The sequence below is a fragment of the Rhipicephalus microplus genome, unplaced genomic scaffold (genome assembly GCF_043290135.1).
Source record: "Rhipicephalus microplus isolate Deutch F79 unplaced genomic scaffold, USDA_Rmic scaffold_15, whole genome shotgun sequence".
Taxonomy (NCBI): domain Eukaryota; kingdom Metazoa; phylum Arthropoda; class Arachnida; order Ixodida; family Ixodidae; genus Rhipicephalus; species Rhipicephalus microplus.
Window position 1 is genome coordinate 31,096,069 of NW_027464588.1, and position 25,432 is coordinate 31,121,500.

Sequence of the window (25,432 nt, forward strand, 5' to 3'; positions counted from 1 at the left end):
GCGGGTTCGAATCTCGGATGCGGTGGCTATATTTGCGATGGAGACCGAAATGTTGTAGTCCCGTGTGCTCAGATTTTGGTGCACGTTAAAGAACCTAGGCGGTCGAAATTTTCGGAGCCCTCCACTACGCCGTCTTTCATAATAATATGGTGGTTTCGGGACGTTAAACCCCACGTATCAATCAAATAAATAAATCAATTGACTCATTTCAACCAAGCGAAGATGTTATACCATACCGTCAAATTATGTGACTTTCCGATACGTAACTCACATTCATATGTGAAGTCACATGATGACGTGTTCATGTAGTGATGATCTTTTGCATTACTCGTGTTCACGCCGCCAACACGAGAAGACGCCGGTCGCCACCGGTGATCACTTTTCACTTTTGATGACGCATTTAAACTTTTCTCCTTATTTCACTGTACAGCTGTAGCTCCATGAAATTGCAGCTTCCGCTGGTGTTCGGGGAGAGCGTGCTTGCAGTAATCAGGCAGAACAATTGGTCTCCTAATAAATCTTCATACTACGCTCTAATATGTAGTCGTCATTTACAACCCCATTATTTTAAAAATAATCAGTAGTGGCGGCTGAAGACAACACATCACGTTTGGCAACATGCCAGCTGGAATCACTAAACGGCAGCGCACTGAATCCGAACAGTCAGCAAATGAGCCTATCAAGAGCGACTCAGCCTCGTGAACGCTGCCGTGTGCAACGGTAACATTACGCCCCGAAGCTGCATGGTAGCCCATGGGCACCACACAGGTATTTGGCTTCTACTCTGCTCGCTATAGAATTAGGATGTCAAAGGGAAGCGGAAAGAAAAAGACCTGAGCAGCCGAATAATAAGGCTACAACAATCTGACCACGAATAGACAGAAAAGCGCGAGCAACTGACCACAGGCCTCATTTTTTATGCCTGTCACCTTGGCTCAAGTTAAGAGTCAGCGTTAGACTTCAGACTTTAACAGCGCCTGTTCGAAACCCAAGGTACGATTGATCGCAGAAATTGCGCCCCATATGGAGCTATTCTTGTCTCTTTCATGATGAGCCTTAAGCTCTTCAATGGCCAAATCACCTGCCAGAGTTTCTAATTTTCAGACACTTGCTTTTTTTTCGGTGGCCACATATGTCATGCTTTGCGAGTGAATGGATGATGACCTATGTCCCTGGAAGCAGTCTAGTAACGCTTTGTGCTATTTATTTTTTTGAACTCCAGGCTTGTGCATACTGTGCTACGTCACTAGAGGGTAGAAGCATTGGGGAACATTAAGCACCCAAGCTTTTGATTCTAGCTCCCGGCGAAAATTTGCCTTGAAAATTGACTTTCAGTTGATCAAAAAAAGCAACTCTCAGTCAAGCGAACGCTACGGTGACCACACCTTTTTCCGCAGATTATTTGCATGAGCTATCTGTTGTCCGCCTAGCTAGCAGACGACGCGCACGCGCCTCCCTTAAGTAGTCGCGAACGACTTAAGTCTTATAAAGTAGCTTGGTGCCCAGAACAACAAGTGCTTCACGATTCTCGTTTCTAAGTGTCCATTACACCTTAAACAATACGATTACAGCCGAAAACTTAGCACTATAGCGGCTTCCTATGCAGCCGCGGTATTAGTTTGCGCAAGAGACACCGCGGCAACATCTCTACTCCAGTTACGCCGCCTGGCGGCGAAACACCGCTCTAGCACCGATGGCTGCTTCCTACTGAAATCCGCTCCTTCGCCTGGGTACCAAAAAATAGAGGAGGCACTGGTCATACCCAGTGGCACTCACTAGAGAAACTTCTGACCAATCTCTAAACAAAGTTGCACCATCTTTAAGACAGACCACCCAGAATATTTCCCGTAATCACTCATCGTTACATTTAACTTCAACTATCGTTAGACAGCCTAATCTCTCAGTTTGACAAAAAAACTGGCTACATATTCACGTGGTGAATGATGAAGAGAGGAGCGAAGCTGGGTCCACGCACCGTTTGAGCCTCCCACTTTCATACGCCGGGATCTTGTCGGCACCACTGCGCAGCTTCCCGGCACGCTTCTGCCTCGCGCTCTCGCACATCGGGGTACCGTCTTCGTGCGCGAGCCACCGCCGCCTTGAACGCACGCTGCTCTGCAGCTTTGTCTATCCGCCGACCTTCTGAACGCGCACGCGCACCGAAACGACTTTTATTTTACTACATCGCGCTCATTGGCATACAGCGCCACCGACAAACATGCGATCACCACCGTCTTCCTGTTGCGTCATTTCTGTTTTCTCGCGCGCTCGCACATCACGGCTCCGTCTTCGAGCGCAAGCCGAAGACGGAGCACTGATGTGCGAGCGCGCGGTTACCGTTCGTACTTTGAACGGTAAACCACAAATCATCCGCTGGCTGCGTCGGTTCGTCGCAGTCTGTCTGTTTCACGCATGGACGGACTAACGGGTGGATGAAGCCAGGCATAGATGCACGGTCAAACGGACGTCTGGATGAGCGCAGGGACGGATGCACTGGCGGACAGACGTACGGGTGGACGCACGAGAGGACGGACGGACGGACGAACGCACAATGAACGGGCGAACACGCGGGCGGATGGACAGCCGCATGGACGAACGCAGGAACGGACGCATGAACGAATGCAGAGACTGACGCACAGAGGGACACAGGGATGGACAGGTGAGCCCACGGATGGATGGATGGACGCATAGACTAATGCAGGAACAAACAGTTGGACGCAAAGATGGACGCTCGGATGGACGCATGAGAGCTCGCACGAATGGAGGCACGGAGGGACGGACGAATGGACTGTAGCGCGAATGGATGGGCGCATGAATAGACTAGCGGACGCACGGATGAATGAATAGATGCACAGATGTATGGACGGACGGACGCATGAATGGAGAGAAGCAAGAACAAATGGACGGGTGGAAGCACAGACGGAATGACGCATGCTTCGCACCACTCATCATCATTCCCTCTATGGATATGCTGTGATGTTTAATATTTATCATACTACAAGTAACGTCATCTTGTACTATTCAATTGGCATTTTTCTGCGTATATGCATTTTGTTACATGTGCAAGTACCAATCTCTACGGCTGGTTCAAGAATTAACGAGAAGTGGCTCTATACGTTTATGACGGCACGCTTAGCCTACGCCTTAAGGAGCTTCGCTCCTAAAAAATACCGCTTTGCCTATAAAGTCGCAACGTGGCCGAGCTCGTACACCATCACGGCGCAGTTAATATCGTCCGCCTAAGCCATCATCGACAAAGGTACAAACCAACGCCTATCGTCAACAGTGACAATGCGACTGGCCACAGCGAGATTTTCAGGTCGCTTCACAGCGTGGCCGTGCCCGCTCACATCAAAACAGACAACGCTTCCCAACGGAGACAATGTCTCAAACCTCGCACGTGCAGTCATGGCCGAACTTGATGACGAAGACCGACAACGGGGCTTGGGCGCACGGCCATTCAGATTGACGTTGACGAGGACGAAGTGCACAGAAAGACAGCTACCTAAGAACAGGTGCTCTCTCTTTTTTTCCACTCATCATTATTTGTACAGTTGGATACCATGCTGCGAGTAGTGAAACTAGCGCAGATAATTTTGTGCAGCCCATTTCGCATCAGCCACCACAGACGGAGCGTGGGGCGACTGCGTCGTAACAAGATACCCGACGAAGGCAGCGCGTGGGCGTGTACCAGGAGAAGCGGCGCACACAGGCCTCCATTTAGGCAACACTTCTTTCTCAAATGCGGCACTTCATTTCCATAGGTTGATGCACTCACCACATATTATATGAATGACGTAATCATGCACCACGCAACCATGCGCACTCCTGTGCGCGCAGGTGACCACGGCGGAACCTGTCATGTCATCAGCATCAATGTGCCGCGTCTTGATCACCGCGTTTCCCGCGTCTAAATCACCCTTTAAAAGTCTTCCCCTTGTTTGCCTGTACTAATCTTCTTCGTCAATCCCCGTTGTTTTTGGCCATCTTTTATTGGGATCGATTACCAGAAGATATTGCCGCAATTCATAATAACGATTTGTTTGTGAGCCACTCTGAGCTATTTTTATTATCAGAGCCATGAGCCATGTACTATGTGCGCTTGCTTTGTATTTCTTTTCCATTTAGTTTTGTTTGTTTGTTTGCTTTTCTACCATTTTTTGTTACATGCCCGCTCTTGACTGTGTTTGCTCTTGAATTGAAATGTACTCAACACATTGTTTACCCCCCCCCCTATGTAATGCCCTTCGGGGCCTTCAGGGTATCTGAATAAAATAAGAAAAAATATCTCCTCATGCCCTCTTCCCGCCATAGCCACCCGTCATTCAGCACTGCGATCCACGTTCACTCTTTACACATGTGAAGCAAGTCTTTCACTCACCTTTAAGGCAGTACGTACAGGCTGTTTCACAGTTAGGGGAAATCTCTGAGCGCCTCCCATCGCTATGCAACTAGCGCTCCAATCACAAGCCAGCAGCAGCTTACGCGTGTGCAGACGCTTCAAGAGTGTAGAGTTGAAACAATCGTGTTCTACGGCAGGGCACATGGCGCATTGTCGGCCAGTATGCGGATGTCATTGTTAATGCGAAGAATGGCCCGATTCTCTGCACTAATCATTTCCTAAAAAATCTGCTCCGCAAGTGTATATAACTCCAGAAACTTATATAAGAAATCGAATCTCAAGACAAACTCGTCATACTCACAGTTACACTCTTGAACCTTACTTTGCACGTACTAATCTTTTCATGAACTCGTTCTTTCCTCGGACGATCAATGATTGAAACGCGTTACTTTTCGAAGCCTTCTGTGATAATGAAAATTTTGACTTCAATAACTATGTGTCTTTACGTTTTTAACCGTACAACTCAAGATCTCAGACTGTCTCACATTGCATTTGATTTGCATTGTCCGGTTGCGATTTGCAATTTCTTGGTGTCATTTAACTTTGTTCAAATGTCATGCTGTATTCTACTGCCTTAAGAAGTTTTTATTGCTTGAACTTTCTTTTATTTAGGTTACATGTGAATCACTTTTTATTATGCCCCCTGCTTGGTCTTTCGACCGCAGTATTCTGTAAAGAAATAAATAAATAAATAAGAAGAAACAAGGAGCGACAAACGTGCGCATGCTTTCTTTCTTCATGTTCCGTATTCCTGGCCAGTTCTTTTAGAGGTTGCTGTAGCAGCTTGCCTAACGTTCAACGCTTGTCTGCACTAAACGTTGCGCAATGCCCATCTCTCAGCCTTTGTTCTTTATATAGGGGTTATAGAAGCATTGTTTTACAGCATACCTTGTTTGCTCTATCAAAATATTGCGGCATCGTGTGCGTATACGATTTTTTGTTTCATTGCGTGGGCGCCGCAGTAGGCTTGTATTAGGAAGACACGGTAATTAGCATGCACCATGTGTGGTCACTATTTTACTTTAAGTAAAACAAAGAAGTCAGTAATGACTCCTGGGCAGTTGAATGGGTTTAACCAACAAAAAAAAACTCATGAATTCAGGAATTATTTAGGATAGAACAAACACCATAACATGCGCATTCTCGAAGATATTTGATCCCAACAGAAAGGTCTTGCTTCTGAAACCAAAATGTACTCGCGACGCTACCAAGTTCTTGTCCCTAGCGGTAGTGATGAGAGCGCGCATTCGAGACGGCAGTGAATGCATGGTGTCAGCGATGTGTTCCGCCGCAGCATGCTACATTCTTTGACGATGAGGCGTGGCATCACAAGATCCAGATTGAGCTGAATAAAATAGGGGCTCATCTGCCGTACGTTTTTTTACATTTTTTTCTTGTCTGAAGTCTGTGCGCGCATGTGCTGCTTAATGCATTGTGTTTATTTCTCTTTATTCTCCTCCCTATCTTTCATCTTCCCCATCCTCCTCCCATGTACAGGGTAGCAAACCCGCTGCCTATAGACTGATTATCCTCCATGCTTTTCTTTTCCTCCTATTTTTCTTCCTTCTTGTCTGAAAACAGAAGTACTATGTCGTGAAAAGAGAAGTAATACGTCACTATCTCACTCAACCACAGCACGCTCACCGCAGCGCCCGAAGCTGGTGGCTACTCCGCTGGCTCGCCACCCACTTTTCTCAGCTTCCCCTCTCCACCTCCTGTAACGCTCGACCGCCCGTCGAGAGGATATACTCGTTGGTTCGTTTCTTTACGATGAAACTTACACGAAACTCAACCCGCCTTCCTTGTCTTTGCGTTTCAAACAAACGTTTACTTGAGTAAAGGCCGCGCAAAATTTCGCTTCCAACCGTTCTTATGGCAGCCGTATCGACACCCGTTTCAACCGGGTAAACGGCGTGCGCCCCACTGCTGCTTCGAATGCCATCTGGGTTCCCTTCGGGGAGATGGTCCATACAATTTCCTTCTTATTGCTCTGCCGGGCAAGGAGACCGTGATGCTACCCGAAACAGGAAAGAGTGTTTAAAGGGACACTAAAGGCAAATAACAATTTATACATGAATTAAAGCAGAATGTATGACAATGTCTGAAACAGCAACATTATGAACAGCAGTGGCCTACTTACTCAGATATTAAGCTAAATGTACCACATGACCAGCCCCATGAGTGGGATATTTTGGAAATGAGCAGGATAACGTGAGAGCATTCTACAGCAATTTATTCCATAGTAATCAAACTAGCTGCCACAAAAAGTAACCTTCCGTGTACCAAGACAAGCAATTGAATATGCTGCTTGTCCGTTTCTGTTGGATTTATAGAAAAAAAAGGGCCACCGGACGTTACTATGGGGAATGACGCAAGAGGTTCAAAAGTTTCGTTTTCGCCCGGTGAAACTGGACAGGCCATGTCATCTAGTGATGCCCGGTTGAAACAAACACGCCTGCCATCTCGTAGGCAGTGGCCGAAAATCGTCAATGACCATTGTTGGTGATGGGTCTCCTGCTATTTTCTATGTGGTGCTGCTAGTGTCAGTAGCCGCGCCGTAAATCCAGGCAACGTTGTCAACGGCAACCATGTCTACGTTGAGGCGGCTAATTTTAAGTGCGCTAACGCAACGCGGGCCAGGACAACGTCATTTCCTTGAAAAACATTGACTTTCTTTAAAACAAAAGTAGCACTGCGAGGATTGTTCACCCCCATTTAAGCAATCAACATTGGCTTAATATTTATTTTAGTGTCGAATTGAGGGCTCGGCAATAAAAGAACAAGTTCACGTGTGATGTTCTGGCAACACCAACAGTGTTTGGCGTTTCGGCTATCCGCTGCTGAGGCAGTGTAATCTTCGGTACGCACTGCTATAAATACTGCCCGCGCTTGAGTGCTACGCACAGCACTGTATGCAGTGCAGGCATCGTGATCCAATTGAAATGCCAACACCACTTGCAAAAAGTGAAGCCGGCAATAGTGCACCTGCTAGCACAACCTAGGCACACACTGTGATCGAGAGGTAAGCGTGGGTGACGACAAAATAAATCCAGATTAGAGGACACTCATCCGTGATATCGACGGATTCTCTCTTGCTTTTCTTCATCCCCTCTGCGAATTAAAACAACGCCCGAAACTGCCTAAAGTAAGAACTGGGGACTAAAAACATGACACTAAAATCCAATAAATCACTTGTTTTTTCGTAGTCAATAACGTGAAGTTGTCAGTGAAAAGCTGGCATTGCGTGTCACCAATGCTAATCGAGGCACTGATATGAATGACATGCCGTTCGCTATACAAGTTTGTCAAGCTTGCTTGCGCGTACATTCTCGGATATATATTATGTGACCTTTGATTTGTTTTTGCCATCCACTGATGTCATACAATAGCAATGTTGTTAGAGATGCAGTCAAGAGAATAGCTGCAAGTCTGTTTGACTTCGTAGCAAACGTACGCCGCGTATAAAAGTGCAGTTTATCACATTGACAGCAAAGTTGTTTAGCAAATCGTTGCTTGGCCGTCAAACCAAGCACTATCGTCATTAAAAACTGCTTTGTGCTAAAAAAGTCCGGTAAACTCCACAACTCCCGACTTGTTGACTAAAAATGAAGAAGGCAAGCTAGCCCAGCAATTGGCTGTCAAGAGGTGGCGGCGAACTTCAGACCCTGATTACGTGAAGCGAGACAATATTAAGCCACAGGAAAGGGAACGGTTCCTGAGAGAAGACCCGGAAGAGATGGAAGGCGTACGTAGACGACAATGAGCCTGTAGACCAACGAGAAATGTGGATGCTTGGGTTCAGCTGAACGGGCTCTCGGTGCAACCTGCACATAAAGGTCGTGTCTGTGACTGCCAGAGGTTTAGATGATTTTGCTGCCCTGAGAATCGGCCTAAAAACATTATAGATACCACTAGCTTGAGCCTAGAAATGATTTAGAAGCAATTAAATATTTTTTTCAGTTTCACTGCTTCAAGCCTTGGAACGCTAGTACAGGCCACTTATTTATTCATTCATACCAGTTTCAAAAGTACGTTAGAATGTAATCAGGTAATGTAGGACAGAGGAACCATCACGTTCCTAGATTTGATGTTAACGTTGAGTCCTTCCCACGTGTGTTGGGTCTAAGAGCCGCGCACAAACATGCCAGTCCTTCCTTTTGTATCGGTACATTCAAAAGTGGTGACGCTTAGACATGCTACACAAACGCTCTGCGAAGATCCTGCCATCGCATGAATTGGCCCAGCTTTAATCAGCAAACTGAACGCCTTACTGAGGCTGGTTTCTCGATGTACGTTTGGACCACCGTCGCTTAGTGTCTACTTCGAGAAATCAGAACGAGTCCAGCCAGAGACTAATGCTAGAACTTGTACAAAGAATGAGGGACGGGACAAACGAATCTTTGTCATTACTCCCTATAATGAAGGCGTCACCCACAACTTCAAAAAAAAGTGCCCCGCCGCGGTGGTCTAGTGGCTAAGGCACTCGGCTGCTGACCCGCAGGGCGCGGGTTCGAATCCCTGCTGCGGCGGCTGCATTTCCGATGGAGGCGGAAATGTTGTAGGCCCGTGTGCTCAGATTTGGGTGCACGTTAAAGAACCCCAGGTGGTCTAAATTTCCGGAGCCCTCCACTACGGCGTCTCTCATAATCATAGAGTGGTTTTGGGACGTTAAACCCCGCATATCAATCAACTTCAAAAAGTGGCCGACAACTCCGACGTAGATCAGGCTTTTTCTGCCCCAGAAAACCTGGCTAGGATGTGCAAGGCCATGAAACCTTGTTCCAGGGTAGAGCAAGGCTGCGAAATCAAGCAGCGGAAGAAGTACGTTCCATCCATCAAAGGTGTGGTGTACTCTCTACCCCTGTCCAGCGGCAAGTGGTACATCCGCCAAACAGGCAGGTGTCTGTACGAGTGGCTGAAAGAGCATGCTCACGTCTCTTCTACAATATCGGGCCACCTCGGCATTCATACCCGAAACTGTGGTTGTGTTCCCGACTTCCAGCATTGTACCGTCATTAGGCGTCATCGGGACCAGATGATACGCAAAATTTAGGAGGCTGCAGCAATAGAAAAACTGGGCAGTGCATGAATCAGCATGCCTACAATTGCTCTATCACAAAAAAAATAGATTTTCTTCACAACGTTGGCACACGTGATATTAATGGCACGTTATCACGATGATTACACGGTTGTTAGGTGAATCTGTTTTCTTTGATTTGTCATTTCTCTTATTTGTCAGATACTGCTCAAGTATATATCACGTGGTTCCAGCAAATAAATCTTGTTGTAAGTGAGTGCCAGTGTCTGTCTCCATCTTTTTTTGTCCCAGAGCATTGGCGCTGTTTTTATGTGAGCCATAATTAAGTCGTCGCGCTAACCGATTTTGGTATGGATCAAGAAACCAAAATGGCAGAATGCGCACCAGGAAATTTTCGTGTGAATCAGGCTGTACATGATGCCCTGAACTCTAGTAGAACTTGCTGTTGGGCTAGTTAATGCATGTCTAGTTGGTGCAGCTATGTTAATTGATCGAGCCAGGGAACACGCTCTCACGGTAAAGAATAAGAACGGTGCGCATCTGAACGCTCAGGTTACAGCTTGTCGATGTACACCAAACTTCAAGCAGATTAGGATCCTGGGAAGAAGTACATTTAAGTTAGCACGGGAACTTTTGGAGGTATATTACATGAAGAAACGCGGTAATAAATGTGGTAGCGAAACGTCACTAAATCTGTATGAGTCAGACACACGTTATCTAGAGAGCATGTATTCGATAGCGTGATTAAGTAAGAGAATGGCAAAACATGTTGCACATGTGTCGATGAAGAGTGGATTTAAATTAGCCTTTTTCTTCAAGACATAAACAGTTGTAAATGAGTGCCCATGGTGTCTATATTTGTTTCTTTCTGTGTGTGGCTGTTCAGTCGGTGCGACGTTGAATATTGAATTAAGATACTGTAAACGTTTCTGGTGTTTTCATACATGACCAACCATATGTCATGGTCGCGTCAAACCAACATCAATAGATCATACTATTACGAAGTGGCCACTAGCACAATGGCGTGTGAGTGACGTCGATTTCGTGATATTCAGGTTTCTAACAGGCGTTTACCTTCATCACCCTGTTCTGGCACAGCGTACAGCTTATGGCATGTCGAAGCGTGTATTCCCCATAAGGCTACATAACAGCAATGTGATGCATATTTAGTCAACATAACGGCCACAAGAGCACATGATTAGGATAGATAGATAGATAGATAGATAGATAGATAGAAAGATAGATAGATAGATAGATAGATGGACAGATAGATAGATAGATAGATGGAAAGATAGATAGATGGATAGATAGATAGATGGAAAAATAGATAGATCGATAGATAGATAGATAGATAGATGGATAAATAGATAGATAGATAGATAGATAGATAGATAGATAGATGGAAAGATAGATAGATCGATAGATAGATAGATGGATAAATAGATAGATAGATAGATAGATAGATAGATAGATAGATAGATATTCAACTACAAATAATAAGTTGTCGAAAATGTACATTCATCCCTAACTTTTTCTCAGCTTCAAAATTTACGAATGTGTGGCAGCACAACACCTGAGTCGAATATTCCTACGCTTAGATAAACTTGGAATCGGGAAGGACTGAATCGGGAAGGACTGCGCAAGTCTAGCAGATGTCTCGTAATACCGATTCATAGGTGCAAAAAAAGAGTTGCTGTTATGATTTTTTCACTTATTGTTTCGTTCAATAACTCGAGTGAATGGAAAAATGCGTAACATGTCCTTCATGAAAAGAATAAGTAAGGACTATGCAGTGGTCGACCTCCAAGAGAAGTCCTTAACACTCTCAAACTACCCGCCGCGATGATCAAGTAGTTCTCGTGCTCAACAGCTGACGGAAGGTCACGGGAGATCGATTCAATGGCGGAAAACAATAGCAGCCTTCAGCTACTTGGTAAAGAACAACAAATAAACAATATTTCCTTTGCGCGCCACCACAGCGTTCCTCAGAGTCAAAATATAAATAAGAATCAAAATGCTCCAAACAAGGAAGACAGGAAAGGCTGCGCTCTTTCCTGTTTTCCTTGTTTTTCTTCAAGTTTGTGCAGCCATTCCATTTTTCAAATGCTCCAAGCAATTATACCAATAATCCTTACATGCTGAGACACCTCATGACATGCTGGTAAACAGCCAATACTACAGCATCTCGATTGTCAGAAGAGGATTGCCGCTTCAGATGCACGCACCTTTGTTGACATATTTCATAACAATGTCAGTTCTTCTGATGAGAAACTTCCGGCTCTGATCTTCGTGCAGCTGAAGGAGTGCCTCATCCGGCTGAGAGTTTCTTTTGCTCCCAGCTGCAGCAACGACTTCTCGCTTTGCATTTTTTTGTCAAAATATCAAAATGAAATGAGTCGAACAGGATATTTTTGAAGCTATTTGTTTACATCTTTGTTTATGCACTGATTAAGGGTTCCTGGATTGCTTTCGTCTAATTCCAACAGCCTTCACTAAATGAAGTAGGCGATGCGGAAAAGGGTTCGAAGAATACAAACAACGGAACGCAAAAATACCGTGATGGGATGAGCTTCTCTTAGTCTCCAAGTGATTTTTGGTATGCCAACTTGCGTCACAGTTCTGATAGCACAATCACTACCTCGACATGGCAGTTCCTCAGTTGCAATGTCACATCACTCAGCACGGACGCATGTTCAATAGCAGCTGATGGTAGACCCATTACCACAGTGACGAAGTGCAAACTCAAGCATGCAACTCTTTTAGGAAAGTGTTAGGAAACCCTGACCAGCAAAAATGAATGCCGTTATATTCACATATTTGCTTCCTTCATATCAATATTTCACAACCTTGTCGCATAAAACCCCAATAAAAGGGATAGGTTATTGGTAGGTTCGCAGCAGCCGAGGACTCTAGAACAAAAACCGCAGCAGTGGTATTGATTAGGCACACATTTCCTCAAACACTAATTCATTTGTGTTTTCGACAACCGGTATGCGTTGTTTGCAGCTTTTCTCATGAAAAACAAAACATAAAAACCGCCGTGTCTGGCTTATCCGAAGTAGTCGCTTCTCAATACGCCCGCCGACAGGAACAGGCGGCACAGACGCCGCGCTGCGCTGAGTCTTCCTGCTGCGCGAGCAGAGTTTGAGCTGTGAAACTAGGAAGGTGCGAAGCACGTCTATAATGACATTTTAGCTGCACTGACCTTAAAACTGAAGAGAAACGAATAATGACGTCTGAAGAACGTCGTACGCACACGCTGCGAGTTTTTATTGTTCAGCTACGCACAAACAAAAATATCAAACTAGCACTACAGAGCATGTCCACATCCGGTGCCTATATATACGGGGTGGATGGTAAAAGGTTGTGCAGTGCGTAGTCTCACGTGGGTGATGGAACGTTTCTGTAGTGGACGCGCATTGCTCCTGCCTCTCGCCGCGTATCGAATGCTGAGAAGAGAGAGCGAACTTCTCTCTTGGTGGGACAAGATGGCGCCTCTCTTGCGTTCAAGCAAATCGACGTCATGACAGCACAAGAAGGACGATGCGTGCCGACGTGCTAGGACTCTAAAAAAATTGCCCGCAGCTTCCCTCGGGGGAACACTGAGGAGGATGCGGAGCATATAATTTGTTAACGGGGTGTTAAAGTGCGACTTACTTGGGTCGATGGCTAAATTGGTTAACGTGGTTGTGAAATGGGGTGTTAAATTGCGACTTACTTGGGTAGATGGCTAAATTGGTTAACGTGGTTGTAGGAGGGGGTGTTAAATGAGTGAACACGTACACACGTATGCGAAAGGACGGCGCTGGTCGAAGGGACGTCGATCATTGTGTTTGTGGATTCGTTGGAATTAATTTCACCGCGACCTTGGACGTCGACGCGCCGTACCAACCAACCGACGAGCGGCAACTGAGCGAGCGAGCGCCGACCTTGAGTATATATACAGCGCGACGGCGCATGCACTGTCAGCTGTTGAATGTTCTCGAAGGAGAAGCGCGCGCGCGGCACAGATGGCGACGGCGCGACGGCGCATGCGCTGTCAGCTGTCGAATGTTCTAGAAGGAGAAGCGCGCGCGGCACAGATGGTGGGCGACGGCGCGACGGCGCATGCGCGCGCGTCAGCTGTCGAATGTTCGAGAAGCGGTGCGGACGGCGCGGACGGCGCACTACAAGGCGCGAGTATAAGATGCTTCCGCATCTAAAAACAGTTTTATCCACTCACCTCACAATTACTGGCTGCAACAATTGCACTGTTATCATACAGAACCAACAGTTGGTATCTGGGACGAAAAAAAAATGCTTTCACCAGAAATGCCATTAATTCCTGTTCCTATTGAAAGTGTTCTTAGTAAAAAGTACATGCTCGTGCTTGAAGTAATATTTAGCTATCTACAAGCAACGGTCATCAAATTTTCACAGACGTGCTCCTTCGTTGTTTCTCAAGTTGAATGTGAATGCGCTTCTGAATAAGCTTTGTAGTTCTCGTATACTAGTGGCTACCATGTGTGTCAATTTGGTTGAAAAAACCAAAGCGAATATAATATTTCCGGCTACCACAGCTGACATCTGGGCTCCTTGGTATTGAAGCCATTATTTTATGAAATATTTGTCCATTAGACCTTTATTATGTTATTTCACTATAATGGTTAAGCTCAACGGTTAGTACTTGAACTAAACAGACATAATCTTCTACCAATTCTAGCGTCTCACAAGGTATCGCACAGCGCTGTTCTCTGCCGAGACTGTTTCATATTAATACAGTTTGATGCGTAATTATTCTGATGTCTAATTTTTCATATTTAGCGCAGTTACCACGAGTTGTTTTTTATCTCCTGAGTTACTCATTAATCCAATGTCGTAAGTTAATTGCAATTTACAAAAGTACTCTCTATTAGCTCCTATCTCCTACTTTTCCTCGCCTAGAACCCTCAAAACTTGTAAACACACGGTTACTAGAATTGCAGAGACCACGTCTTTCTGCCTTGCATCCTTTATGTAGATTCCGTCACTTTCTTTAATGAAAAACTTTGGCGGTTGTTGATCCGTTGTAGGAATCTTCACTGTATTTATATGCCTTTTGTGGATAGCCTGATTCCAATGTGCCTCCATGACTGCTTGTACAACGACCGAATCAAATACCTTCGCAAAGTAAATTAGGTTATTTGATTGATTTATTTTGAGATTTGCTTCAATCCCGTCAGGGATTCTACAGGAGTGGTTTTACAAAACTACAAACATAGCGATGCTTACTCAGAAAGGTTTCCATTAAATCTATAGCGTTACAGAGATAAGAGTAGGACATTATATTACTATTCATTTATATTCTGAACAATGCAAAAAGCCAACGCAATAACACTGTCTCAGTTTCATATTCAGTATAATAATATACGAAAATTTGAAAATAAAGCCAAACGCATGATACAAAATTGATAACTGTATCAGTTTACATCACCAACATCTAACATACAGCTCAGAAAGACAATGATGAACGCAATAGTTATAGCGTCGCTTACGTGTTGCTAATAGAATGGCTTGACCAGCAAGTTCCACAAATTTTTACACAGCGGGCTTTGTGACCATTATTTCTTACAACCCGTTCCACTTCATTATAGCCCGCAAAAAAAGAGGAGGAACTAAACGCATTGTTAGAGCAAACGTAGTCTGGGAGTGTGAGGTGCTGCTTATGACGTGGTTTATTGGAACTGTTGAAGAAAATCTAAGCATTTGAATCTATTTTAGTTTTGTTATGCATGAAGAGGTACAAGAAATTGAGTCGGAATAGCGTTACAGGACTAGTTATTGTTTGAAGATTCAGCTCTGATAGCATCTGCATAGGCTAGTCGGTGCGTCTACATCTGATACAGATAAAACGCGTGGCTTATTGTTGCAAAGCCTCCATCACAGCAATGTGGTTTTGGGTGGACGGGAACCATGCCACACACCCATGTTCTTAGGATGGGACCTATGATCGTCTCGTAGGGCAAAAGCTTGCTGATGGGTAGGTTGTATTCCGCCCATTTATTTATACTTCAATGATATTATTAGTATGATGTATTGTAGATTAGCCGGTATGCAATCCTGTTTGGTCACTTACTTGATTCAGCTGTAATATCATCTTTACACTATTCAGTATTATTTTTGTAACTAGCTTGTAGAGAACGAACAGTAACTTTGTTGTCCTGTAATTTTCTTGTACTTGACGTGCCATTTCTTATGGATTATGAAGGTCTTGGTATCTTTACAAGATTCTGTGGCCCCCTCTGTAAAGACACGCTTCGCATACGGAGAGCAGGGTACCACAGGTTAAACAGGAAACTAGGAGGAATGGTTGAGCGCACTGGGCAAACATTTTCTGATCATGAATGTTGATTTCCCCCTATTATAACCGAAATGTAACTTAGTTTAATAACAATGCAATCACACATGAACAAAGGAAGGTGCAAGGACAGCATAACTGTTAGCCAAATCCTGAATGGAGCTCTCGTTCGGAGAAAGTCTGTTTTAGGTATGTCATTTCCTTTGTCTGTGTGTGGTTGTGCTAACGTCCCATTTTGAAGTGCCACTATCTTTAACGAGGATGAGCTGCATCTTGCTGATAGCGTATGACGCCGGAACCTCAAGCCTCGCCAAACTGGTTGAAGGTAAACTATGAATGCCCCGCCCACCTACGGAAAAAAACGTGTAACGTTAAGAAACAGAAAGAGAGAGTAGTGGGCCAGGGAACAATCGGTTCAAAGATATCACAGCTTAAATCACAAGGACGACGATTGCCCAATTTCCGCTCAAGGAAACCATGTGAAGATGCTAAGCAGCGGAAGCTAACGCTGACAATGGTGGGGGAGCTGACACTGGCGCTCATCGCAGCGTCGTGCAGGAGAGACAGAAAAAGCTCTATTAAAAAGTCAGGCACATAATTCAAGCATGGCCGGTCACCCATGGCTCTCGGCCAGAATCCCTGGGGACACAGCAACAGCAAGGGCTTGACTGATGATGTCGCGCCGGACGTTGGGGTCTGGGCTGTGGAGCGGGGCCTCCCATGATTCTAGTGTGAGAATCTTTGTTTTGACTTCGACATGTTCACACCATGTGAACCAAATTCGCTACTCATCAAAAAAAATTACGCTGGAACCAAAAAAGAGTGGGGTGCCACTTGCTGTAACGTTCGGGGTTTTTCTCACTTGGTTTGCTCACTCAGTAAGTGTCGCTCTCGGGTACACTAGCTGATTCAACCTGTAGTGTGCGACGATTTCATAGTAGGTGCGCATATCCTCACTTCTTTGTTCGGTAACTTTGGAAGTTCCAGGGGTTGACTGGTAGGTGAGACTTCGGGTGAACGAATGAGCCTCCTCGTTCCCTTCAAGTCCCTGGTGAGTTGGAGCCCAGACGAGCAGAACCAGCTGTTTGGTTACTCCTACCATGTTTGTTATATGGACGGCAGTATCCGTTACCCTCCCCAAATCATAATTTCTCATGGCGTTTTCGGAGTAGCTGATGACAACCCTGACCCCCATCTGGCTGTTGGGCAAAGCTATGGCCACTTCCTCGGCCTCTACAGTCTCGACACCACGAACTGTGCAGCACGCCATCAGGCCACCATCTTTCTGACCGCCACTGCCGTGTGTGCCCGTTGCTTTCATATTCCGCAGCGTCTTTATACGCGACGTTCTGTCGACCGGTGTACCAGGATTGTAATGCCTCTGCCTTGGCTTCACACCTGCCTTCGTAAAAGGTAGGGACCCGAGAAGGCATCCTACCATTCCAGATGTTAATTGACATAGTTTCTCGGTCGCCAATTGAAATCTAGACGAGCCACAAAATATATTTCGATTGTTTTACATTGCCTGCACACGTGGTTGATTCGCGTCTCTGCGCAGCGCATCGCCGGCTTGAGTGACGTATGGATTAATGAATGGATAGATATGGTTGTACCCTTTAGATCGGGCGGTGGCTAGCGCCACCAAGCCGTAATACTTAATGAACCGAAAACTAGATTGATTTATTTTTTCTTATATAGTGATGTTGAGGATTCGTACTTTGCAGCGAAGGGTTCAATTTTCACTCGTGCCTCGACTTCAGCCACCAATCAGATAACCTCCTTCTAGTTAATTCTACCCGCTTAAAGTCTATTTTGCCCTCAATATCCCTAAACCCTGGTGCTTTGAAAAACTCTGCGCCATCAACCTGAACTACAAGGTGAAGTCCTTTACAGAACATTATCAAGTGTTCGCCAGTTTCTTCTTCCTCTCCACACGCACTGCATACCGTGTCTACCTCTTCGTATTTGGCCCGATATGTCTTTTTTCGCAATACTACCGTTCTGGCCTCAAACAGTAGGGAACTACCCTGATTATTATCATATATCTTTTCCTTGGCTATTTCCTGCTTAAAAGTTTGATAGATCTCTAGTTCAGACTTCTTAATCATGCCAATTCTCTACATATTGGTCTCAGCTTCCTTCATCTTCTTTTTAACCAATAATTCTTTTTGAATTGGCCCCCTGCTCTTTTCCCAGTATTGACCAGTCAATTTTCTGGTTCGTTTTCGCCATTTTGTATCGACATTCTTTATGTACAAGTAGCTGAATACCTTCCTAGCCCAACGCTCCTCCACCATTTCTCTCAATCGCTTCTCAAATTTTATCTTGCTGCTAGCTTCCCTGCCCTCAAATGATGTCCATCCCATATCACCTTATACACCCTGATTTGGTGTATTCCCGTGAGCTCCTAAGGCAAGCCTACCATTTCCACGTTGCTTAATTTCTAATCTTGCTTGAACTTCTGATCTCATGCACAAGACCGCATTGCTGAATGTCAGACCAGAAACCATGACCCCTTTCCATATTCCTCTCACAACATCACACCTATTGTAATTCCACAGTGCCCTGTTTTTCATTACAGCTGCATTCCTGTTGCCTTTAGCCGACACGTATACTTCGTGTTCCCTTAGGTACTCGGCCCCATTGTTTATTCACACGCCCAGATATTTGTATTTATCTGTTATCTATAGCGTGACCTCCTGTATTCTAAGCTCACTGCCTTCATTGTCATTAAAAATCATGACTGCTGATTTTTCTTTACTAAATCTGAAATCTAACCTATCTCCTTCATTACCGCAGATGTCCACCAATCTCTGCAAATCTTTCTTGTTGTTGGCCTTTAGCACTTTATCATCTTCGTACATGAATGCTGGTAGTGCCTGTTCAATGAGTTTTTCTTGTTTGACGAAAGAAAGGTTGAAGCCCAGTCCTCTTCCCTCTTATTTGGCCTCTAATCCTTGTAAGTACATCATGAATAACAAGGGTGACAGAGGACACCCCTGCCCGAGCCCCCGTTTCACCTCTGTGGGCTTAGATACCTGTTTTTCCCACTTTATAACTACCTTAATACTTTATAGATCTCCTTTAAAAATTAGTGACTACATCTTCCACGCCTAGTGCGTCCAGTATTCCCCACAATTCCTCTTGAACCACGTTATCGTACGCTCTCTTAATATCCAAAAATGCTAGCCACAGGGGCCTGTGTCCTTTTTCTGCTATTTCGATGCACTGCGTCAGTGAGAACAGATTGTCTTTTAACCTCCTGTGTTTCCGAAACACTTTCTGCAGTTCTCCCAGCACTCCCTCATCCTATATTCATGCCTGCAGACTTTCCTTTATAATCTGCATCGCCAGCCTGTAGACCACTGATGTCACTGTTATAGGACGGTAGTTGTTTATGTCAGCTTTGCCCCCCTTTCCTTTATGGGTCATAATCATCCCACTAAGTTTGCATCCATTGGGAACTCCTCCATCGATTAATATTTTTTTCACTGCCCCTCTCAAAGCCTGCTTAGACTTCGGACCTAAAGTCTTTATCAGCATAACTTGAATGCCATCTGAGCATGTTGATGTACTACTAGGAACCCTTTTCTCAGCCCTTTCCCACTCTTGTTGTGAAAATGGAGCCATTGCGCCACTTGATTCATCCTTGTCTATTGTGGTCCATAAAGCACTTCTGTGTTGAAATTTTCTGTCACCCTTGTTCTTATATATTCAACAGCTTCGTCCCCTTCTAGCCTAGTACCTTGAGCTCTAGTTATAAACCTCTGCTCTAGGCTCGTCTCATTTCTTAGGTAGTTTAGATGGTTCCAAAATTTCACAGCTGCCTCAATGTCTTTTTATGTACTTCTGCCAGCCACTGGGATCCCTTTATTTCTAATCTTTTCATTGATCAGAAGGCGGCTTGCATCCCTTCTACAGCTCAGAAAGATTTCCCATTTTCTTTCAACATCATCTGTCGGTTCACCCCGCTGCTTAGCATGTCTGTATTCCCTGGAGGCTTCCTGACGTTTTGCTATGGCTCTCTTAACTTCCTCAAGCCTCTAACTTTTTGGTTTATGTCTTTTTTTCTGGGGTGGCTTGTCACGTGCCTTAGCAAGCTCTGGCTCAAACAGTTTAATTAGACTCGTGTATGTCCACACTGTTTTGTTATCCTCAGTGATTATTTCTCAATTTGTTTAGTGGCTATTGCAATTTGCCTTTCTGAATAAAACTTTTCCTGTAGTTGCTCATCTTGTCTCCTTCTCACTTTCATTGCACTTCCAAAGCTTAGCTTGATACGTTTGGGATCATTACCCCGATTTCTGGAGCCACCTTCATCTATGTGCATTCCCCTGAGCTTATCATACATCCTATGTGACATCAGTGCGTAATCTATCATTGATTGCAGCCTTCCTACCTCCCATGTTATTTGCCCTTCACACTTCTCGTTACTGTTGCAAATGATCAAATCCAGCCTTTCACATATATCCATGAACTTTTTGCCTGCCGGGTCGGTATACACATCTATATCTTCTATGTGTGCATTGATATTTCCTAGTGTAGTTATCTCGCACTCTCCTCCTAACTCCTGAATGTCCTTTAATATACAATCTACCCTTGCCTGGTTTTCCTCTCTGGCCTTTGCTCTCGTCCACAAGTACACGAAACCAAGGAGTGTAATTTGCCATGCCACTTTCCCTTTTAGCCATAAATGTTCCTTGCACTCCTGCTTGACCCTTTGCCTGTCTGTACTTTTATGAATGAATGCCCCAATACCACCTCCCTTTCTGCTGCCTTCTGTTCGATTACACTATTCCCACGCGTAGTCCGCATTGTTAGGAGGCTGTTCCATGTCCCTGAGATGTGTTTCTACAAACCCTTATACCAACGGCCTCTCCTCCCTTAGCTCTTCTTTTATCTCTTCCCTCTTCAGCCTGTTCCTACCGCCATGCAAGTAAATATACCCTATGTCTGAAATGGCTCGGCACTCATGGCTACGTTTATTTCTGCCCTGGACTCTACCTATCTCAGATACTGGTGCCACTTTGGAATCGTATCTGTCCATACCACCTGTTAAAGAGTCTCCCTGGTTGTTTTTCTCGTTACTAGCTATCCTGAACCCCAAAGGGCCCGCTTGCCCTCTAAAAAAGCTACTGCGCGTCCTGCAAGTCGCCAACCCAGCTCATGACCTAGCCGCCCATCGGAGGGAATTCTGTCTCGTTGAAAACCACCCCACCTATGCACCTCTCTCTTTATTTCCACCACCTCAAAGCCTTTCTCTAGACTCATCCGCCATATCTCTTGGTTTGCGTTGACAACCGCTCTTTGCAGGTTGCTATCACGCACCGGTACCTCCGATAATGTGCATATCGCTACCTTTACCTCAGGAGAAGTAGCGCGCATGTAATCGGCGCCTTTCGCCAGTGTAGTTGCTAGTCCTGCTGTATTTTTATTTAGGACATCGTTAAACCGCCTGAAATTATCACTAGGTTTCGTCTATCAGCTGTAGTTTTGAGTTTTGCGCTCGCTTGCCTCATGACTGCTTCCAGCTTGCGTCCTGGGAACGCCCCTACTGCAACCCTCTTGTCACCTCTTACCCTCTCTTTGATGGCTTCTGTGCATTAATTTAAATTCGAGTCTCCGGCGATTATCACATGCTGTGACTTTTCAAGTGGAGCGTCCTGCACCTGGGGGTTACCCTAACCTGTGACGCCGGCTGCTTTATTTCCTCCCAGCCCCAACACTACTTCGCCAAAGCTGGGCGTTGCGACAAATGAACCGGCTGGACCTGTTTTTTCCAAACTTGCTTGCTCTTTTTTCTCCGTCGTTCTGGTTGCTGGTTTCCTACTCTTCTCTCTGTGGGCCGTTCCTTTGTTCACCTTGGCTAGTGCTTGCTCGGCAGACTTCAGGCTTTCTCCCATTGCCCTCGTTTTTCTTGCTTTGTCACCAACGCAGTCTCGAGCTCGGTGATTCTCATCAGCGTGTCACTCTGGGTAACCTTCATTTTCTCCATTTTTTTCTCGACCTCACATTGCCTACAGTTTGCGTCAGCCTCTTCTCCTTCCGCTTCTACACTTGGGTCCACTTTAAAACCAACCCCACATCCTGAACACTTCACAGTCTTTTTAACCTAACCATGTCTTTCCGACACCAATTGTTGCATGACTTGACACTCGATAATTACAAAAATTCGAGCTTTGCCCTACGAAAAAGAGACAGTCTAAGCTATACTACGAAAAATTTGCGTGTTCTATGTACGTGCACCTTCCCCACGGAGTGAGAAAAGAAAAAGAAAAACAGCAAAAAATAAAAAGTCTAACACACACACAAACTAATAAATACCTGATGACTGATCCCCGAAAAAGCCGTACAATAAAATAAGTGCTACAGGCATTTTTACTTCTGCCCTATAATTAAAAACACAAGCTCAAAACATGCAAAACAACTTATCTGTGCAGGCGATGGGGAGCGCTCAAAAAACACGTCCATCCACCGTGACAGTCCGAACCGAAAACCGTTGGACAAACCGCTGGCACACGTGCAAACGTGTGCCAGCGCCACTTCGTGCTTTCCCCTAAAGGCGTTACGCGCTAGCTGGCGCATTCATCACACTTCGCTATTCTAGCCACTGTAGCATGGCAGTCGCATCTGCTCAGTTTTACCTTAGCGACACCCGATATTTAGTCCAGTAGCAGCGAACTTCACACAAGGTCCCAGCCAGGTTCAAACTTGGTGTCAACCAAGTTTAAGCCTACATTAAGCTAGAAGCATCACAGCATTGATTAGCTTCACTGTTTCAAGTCTTGCATGGTCAGTGCAACATTCTTCCTTTTTCCGATGTAAAGCAGCTTAGGTTCGAGCTTAATAGGTCTGTGATGTGACCACCCTTTCTACACATGTGCGTCCGCCCCTCTTCTCTCTCACTCTATTTCGTCTCTTCTACTCTCACCCTCCTTCAACTCGCAACGCCGACGCAGTGAACGTTTGCTAACGTACAATCGCTCCCTCGCTCGTCTCTAGGCATTCCTCCCTACTTTGTGTAACTAGTCTTTTGTGACAAATCTTGTCCAACGGTGATCCGAGCACCTAGAAGGTAATCGAAAGAAAAATTTTTCTACCCGTTTTAGAAAATAGCTCTAATCGAGAGCATGCATAATTGGAATGAAAAGTTTCTTCCATGACGTAGTTTACCTCATTGGTGCTTCAAATGTGGGACCAGAACCTTTCGGGAGAGGCACCTCCGCAAAGTGAACTAACCGACATCGAAGAAATGAGCAGCACTCAAGTGAACTAATCCACTGATCGAAAAATATAGGCACTGGGCAGGTATAATCAGTTGTACAACGTAGACGGAAGGTTGAGTGACCACATCAAAAAAACATTGAACGCTTGGCGGAAACCGCGACTTGGCACGCTTCTCCTGTCAAAGGCTTTTTCTCAGCAAAAAAGGCGTACTTTTCTTATTGGCAGCTTTCTTCTATGAACGACTGGACCTCAATCGTTCTTTCAGTAGCTGTGCTTTGTCTCTGCGTGATTCAGCAAGATTCATTATCCGTTTTTGTATTGACGTGATGTGAAATGTTCATCCATTTGTGATTATGCTATTTACTGATAGCCTCCTCGCTAGATCAGTCGATGAAGATACTGCCCTGGGAGAATATGTTCTCTATTTTAAAAGCGACAGTTCAGTAATGCTGTTCTGCTGCGTCAGTTTTAGTCGCCTTTAATTTTCTTCTAAAAATCGAACACGTAACACGTTGTGTGCTGGCAGGGGTATTTGCTTCGCAGGGTGTTTGGTGAGTGCGTCGCCACGGGCCCCGGTAATGTGTATCTTTGAACAGTACTACACCTAGTCAGGAACTGCCGAGTCATGCAGGTGAAAAAATAATTGCCTCTTGGTTGCATAGATGTATGGTGTAGCTAACATGAAATACTTTACCGAGGTAAAGAAAGCAGCTTCTTTTACCAATAGAAGACCTAAACGGCAGCCCTGGACAATAGTGTAAAAGGCGAAGTGCGATGTGGGCATCTGAGAACCATGGTTGGCCTCCAATAAGAAGCTGCACCAACGTAACAATTAAAGTCGAGGTCATTAACAGACCCTTTTCATTGTATCCTACGTTAAAGTGGCGGGAACCACCTAATGCAAGAAGTATATCTAGTTTGACGAGTGAAATGCCACAAAGAAAAAATCGGTAAAGAGCAGAAAAGCTTGAAATATCACCGTTGCAACTCTTGCAATCTGTTCGGAAGTACTGCTTGGAGTGAGGCAGAAATGGCAGATTGGAAAACTTGGAGATCTCACCAGCATACACGACGCAATAGTCATACAGCACATTGGCCATTAAACATAAGCTTCGACAACGTATTTAAGGAGAATCTTCTAAACATAACAAAAACAGTTCATAACTCAGAGTATAAGCTTCAAAGTTAGAAATTAACAATTGGAATATCTGACGCACGAACGCTACCACAACACCTGTCAGGGACGTCTTGTAGTACTGAAGTGCCCGAATTCCTCGAAGCTGAATATGTGAATGTCAACATAACTACACCAAAATAGCCTAATGTGAAGATCTCCGTGCTTGAAGCTTCGATTTGATTCATAGTTATGCAGAATTGACAGCATATGTCAAATACAGCGCTAACGTTAATTCATTAAGCGGTATCGTCGCTCCTCTTAATTGACAATTTGATAAGGCTACGCTTAAGTCCTTCTTAAAGTACCAGCCTATCGCCTGTAAGCAAGATAAAAAATGTAACGCTTATCAGTGGTGTACCAACTCTTCTGCGAGTGGGTGGTGCGAATAGAGCGTCGGTCATCGATCACCTGACAAGCAGCGAAGTGTTTCGGCATTCATACCATTATCATCGTATATTGTAGTGCTATCGCTAGCGGTGATGTATGTTTCAGAAATATCTGCAATTTTTGCAAAGTGGGTGTAATCTTAACACTATGATATACTACAGCCTCTAAGCTTCTCAAACTTCGTAGGTGCGGTTTCCGCTGAACGTAGTGTAACGGGGCGATAATAAAGCTTGATAAAGGAACGCGGCAATGCCTCCTTTTGAAAAAGGCATCGTCTCAATTCTTTAACAAAGGCGAAGATACATTAATAAAGACAATAAACAATAAATACAAGCGATAAATTGGAGAAACCACAACAGCAAGATACAGTCGTCAGTTTCACGCATGAATTGACTCAAGAAGCACGACATGGACAACTTCTGGTCGAGCACGGTGCAGTTGCGAGTTCATAATGTCGTCGGGAACTACCTCATAATTGATTGATTTGTGGGGTTTAACGTACCAAAACCACCATATGATTATGAGAGACGTCGTAGTGGAGGACTCCGGAAATTTTGACCACCTGGGGTTTTTTAGGGGGAACTACCTCGTAGTCGAGTGGGTCGAGATGTCGAATCGCTCTGTTCGTTCCGAGGTACCATCACAGAAGTTTTTCACTGAGCCCACGTCGGCATATCGGCGTCCATACCCAGACATGGTCCCCGAGCTGGCACTCCACGAAGTTCCGTCGAAGATTGTAACGGCGGCTGTCGATCGCCTGCTGATTCGTAATGCGCAGGCGAGCGAGATGACGAGCTTTTTTAGCGTACTAAACGTAGGTGGTGACGTCGAGGTTCTCTTCGTCAGCGACGTTTGGAAGCATAGCGTCGAGCGTCCGTGCCGGGC

At 45.1% G+C, this 25,432-nt stretch overlaps 1 long non-coding RNA gene across 1 annotated transcript in view; it reads right to left on the reverse strand.

Moving 5' to 3' along the window:
- Nucleotides 1–24,054, reverse strand: part of LOC142784676 (uncharacterized) — a 136,939-nt gene extending 112,885 nt beyond the window's left edge. The window contains exon 1 of the long non-coding RNA XR_012888723.1: nucleotides 23,963–24,054. This is a non-coding gene — a long non-coding RNA (uncharacterized LOC142784676). The remainder of the gene's footprint in view (nucleotides 1–23,962) is intronic.
- Between the last annotated feature and the right edge of the window lie 1,378 nt (nucleotides 24,055–25,432).